This window comes from Notothenia coriiceps, unplaced genomic scaffold (assembly GCF_000735185.1).
Source record: "Notothenia coriiceps isolate Sejong01 unplaced genomic scaffold, NC01 NC01_scaffold00033693, whole genome shotgun sequence".
NCBI classification, from domain to species: Eukaryota; Metazoa; Chordata; class Actinopteri; order Perciformes; family Nototheniidae; genus Notothenia; species Notothenia coriiceps.
The window spans coordinates 158,400-162,634 of NW_011366394.1; the positions used below are offsets into that span (position 1 = coordinate 158,400).

At 41.8% G+C, this 4,235-nt stretch overlaps 1 protein-coding gene across 2 annotated transcripts in view; it reads left to right on the top strand.

Annotated features, from left to right (window-relative positions):
- Window positions 1–4,235, top strand: part of pphln1 (periphilin 1) — an 11,256-nt gene that overhangs the window by 4,802 nt on the left and 2,219 nt on the right. The window lies entirely within an intron of this gene.

The window sequence follows — 4,235 nt, forward strand, 5'->3', positions numbered from 1 at the left end:
GCCGTGAGACTGTGCAGCGGCAAGAACGAAATAACCCCCTCCCAGACCCCCCAGCTGGTCCATGTGCTGTATTGTAGTACGTCACGACTGGGTGTGTAGAACGGAGTGCCGTCGACCGCGTGGGCGACGAGTAGAGAATCTCGTAATCGTACTTCACTTATGATACGCAAAGTCTGCAACTGGTAACACCAGACACCTACAAACCAGTGATGTGAGTGACCAGTCACGGAAGTGCACGTTGTCGATAGCTGACTTATGGTTGCTTAGCTGCGGTCGCTGATGGCCGGTGCGTACAGCATATGCGCGGCCGAGGCGTCTGCGTAGGGTGTTGTGACGAGTTACCCACCTGTACAGATCTCTGTCTATCGCGTGTCTCGAATATTGTGAGCTCGCAAGTAGCTCTGGGGGGTGTGTCTGGGTTGTGGTTATTGCTGGGTGTTGGAGCGTACAAATGTCGCGTCCGGGAAGTAATAACACCGTGGATCGTGTTGTATCTGTTGTCTGTTTTGTTGTCGTGTGGGAAGCAGAAGAACCACAAGGTTGGTGTCCGTGTTGACACATTATTAGTACCGACAGGATTAGTCGTAGAACTATACGGTGTGGACACTCCACCCTACCTAAGGAGAGCCGTTTCCTCTTCACGAGTGATAGTGTTCTAAAAAAAGACTAAATACTTGTTATAAGAGCTCTCTTTACAAATAAAACACATATATCTTTACAACATCTAGAAACTCAAGTAGAGTACAGTACTTTTACCCCCTCGTTTTGTTTTCCACAACGCGTAACATGAATACAACACAAGTCACATGACACCCATTTTGCTACGTTTGTTAACGATGTAAAACGGACATGAAGTCTAAAGATTGGTGTTTACTGAGACAACTTTTGTTATTTATGTCAGACCGTCAAAGGTTGACGAAGACATTTTCAGTCGACCCGTCGGTCAATGCGTGAATACACAATAGTTGGTCGTAATCGCAACGACATGACCGAAAACTCCGAGAGTGTCACTGCCGTTTACGGACCGTGACACGTCCTCCCTCTTTTTTTTTTTTTGGAACTCAGTCGACTTTTAGGGTCGAAAAGTTTTTTGTGGAAAAAGTTATGTAGTGGATGAGACGATGTAAGAACCTTCTACGCCGTGTGCAGCTCAATGTACAAAAACAGTCGTGCTCGCGAGTACCGTGGCGACTTAGTTTCGCGACTACTCTCCAAAACCTACACTTTTTTCGTAAGAGTGTATCACACAAAAAATTTGACACGTGCCTTGACCCCATTCACACTCAGTGACCAAAGTTTTACAGTCCCTACAACGAGTAAACCTCTTCTGCGACACAAACCACTTGTGATTATAATACATTACTATTTTTTAATATGGTGAGCTGCACAGCGCGTTAGCATGGTGTGAGAGACGGATACTACGAAAATTACGCTGTAGAACAAAGAGGTGGGGCAACGGGGGTGCCGGGGCGCGAGTCCTGCTGAGCGTAGCTTGTTGAACTAGATACTTCACTAAGGAGAGATCTTGGCCACCCTAAGGCACACCTGTGAAATAATCATGCTGTCTAATCAGCATCTTGATATGCCACACCTGTGAGGTGGGATGGATTATCTCGGCAAAGGAGAAGTGCTCACTATCACAGATTTTTTCAGATTTATGAACAATATTTGAGAGAAATGGTTATTTTGTGTATGTAGAAAATGTTTTAGATCTTTGAGTTCATCTCATGAAAAATGGGAGCAAAAACAAAAGTGTTGCGTTTATATTTTTGTTCAGTGTAGATAAGGTCATGGGGACAGAACTGTCCAAAATCAAAATGTTGTTTCATTACTTCTTGTTTTGTTATCATCTATATTTGCTAGTTATAGTGGCATAGCATCTTTGTAATATATATGGTAATAAATACAGTGTAAATGATCCATTGTCTCCTAAGAATTTAACAAATAGCGTTATTATAATTTCTTCAAGTTTCCTGCATATATTGAGATTTCATCATTATCATTTATTGTTTTGGCCAAGGTTATCATGACAACATATTGTGACAGCACACACACCTAGAATATGTTTGTTTGTCTCTGTTGCTATCTTCACATGACACCATTTATAGGTCCAACTGTGTTTTCAGGAAAGCAATAACCAAAAGATGGAGCTCTGCAGCCACAAAGTGCCCTAATTGCTATATTGGCTATGACAGCCTTGTTCTTTTCTTTCATCACTAACACACTCCATCAGCCCCTTTTTCTCTGTCCTCCCACTAAGCACTCATCTCTCCTCTTCAACATTTTGTCCCGTGACAATGGAGAGAAATGGACAACCTTACCTGGATAAAAAAAAAAAATCAATGTCTCTTTTCTCCATCACAAACACACATTTAATTACTCTGAGATGTGCCCATTTTCCCCGTATCTCCCACTCTGACCCCGGCCCTCTAAACGCTGGAGGTCACATATATATATTTTAAATAGTTTCTCTGCCGGCCATGATGGCACAAAAGAAATAAAATACGGGTTATTTATCACGATATAAAACATAGTTTCAGGAAAAATGAAACCTTGGGAAGATGGAGGATATTGAATTTTTCAAACGTGGTGCTCAATCCCCAGCCATTGTCTGCCTCTCCCTGGGGACCTGGCCTGTTACATGTTGCATTTAAGCACACAGTTCAATAAAGGTAATTGATAAGCTCTCATACGGATATATAGTGATGAATGAAGGATGTTTCTGCTGCGATGAATCAAAACATCTCCAGAGCCATAAATGGGCGGTGGTATCCCCCATCTAATGGGAATAAGCATAAACTCATTCTCCATAGTCAATGACATACAGTGTCGCAGACAGGCGTCCATAGGGTGTGTTATTGGGCAATCACTTACACTTTATGAGCACCTCACAGCTGAAGCAGAGATGGTGAAGCACCACCGGTGGCCGGCTCATAGATTATCGGAAAGTCTATTGATCCGAAAGGAGGCGATAGAAATGAAGCATCAATCTTCTTCACGCTAGATCTCTATGGGATAAACTAACAAAGATGCCTCGTGTGGTAAAAGGGGAATCATGTAAACGACCGAGCGACTTACAGTAAGTGCAATAAACCAAACACAGAACAAGAGAAATGAAGATATATTTGCTTCGAATGAGCCAAACCAATGTGGTTTAAGTGTTGATGCATACGCTTCAAATGGGCTAAACTCCTCAGGTGCTAATTATTATTTTATTTTGTTGGGGTGTGTTCAGTGGTGTTTCTATATGTACAAAAGTGGTGGGGCACAAAAAACTTAGATGTCTATAAGCTTCTACAGTGACGTGCAGTGAGGTTCATGGCTGGTGAGGCACTGACTCTTCAGGTTTACAAATATTATATTTTGACCTAAATCAAAATATAATGCTTCGATTAATTTTAAACAGACAGTTCAACAAAAGGATACCCAAAAAATGTAATTTTATCATTTAAATCTTGAATTGTTCTCTCTTAGTAAGATCCCATTTTCAATAAAATTGCGGTCTTGACTTGAAGATGAAGTCCATTTGCCTATCCTTCTGGACAAAAATCTCTATTACTTTTTTTGTAAAAGTCCTCCTTATCTTCTTGTAGTTTCAAAAGTCTATCATAAATCTAATCAATAGATTTATGATTAGAAAATTATAAAAGTAGGGTAGACATGTCGATATTATCCGGCTGAACAAAACGTGCATTTATCTAACAGGTACGTTTCCCACAGATCTTATTTCCAGCTATTTTCTAAAATCCTATTGCTTTTTTGCCGAGGGAAGCCATGCGCAGTTTACTTCCTGGTTTTAGGACGCGTCACTGCACCTCTTCACACACCACACTTTTCGCGGCACACGTACTTACAGCCAATCAGCTCTGAATTATGTGAGATGATGTATGGTGGGGATGGCAGCTCGGTGCCCCTATGGTGACGTATGGTGGGGATGGCAGCACACATTAAATAGGACAATACTCTGAGCATGCGCAGTGTAGTTTTTACAGTCACCCAAAGGGTGCGGCTGCTGCTGTGAGGAAATAAAGCCTGAAATTACAATGCGCTTTAATTAGACCCTCCAGAAAAACGCGGCAGTTCACTTAGAAAGTGAGAGGGGGAGGGGCATGATCGGGTTTTGTCCCACATGGCTAAACAGCTCAATAGGCACACTGTAGACACTAATTAGAAGAACACAGACTAAAACAGCAATGTACAGACGAATCAGATGATTAAACATGATCTTAAATATA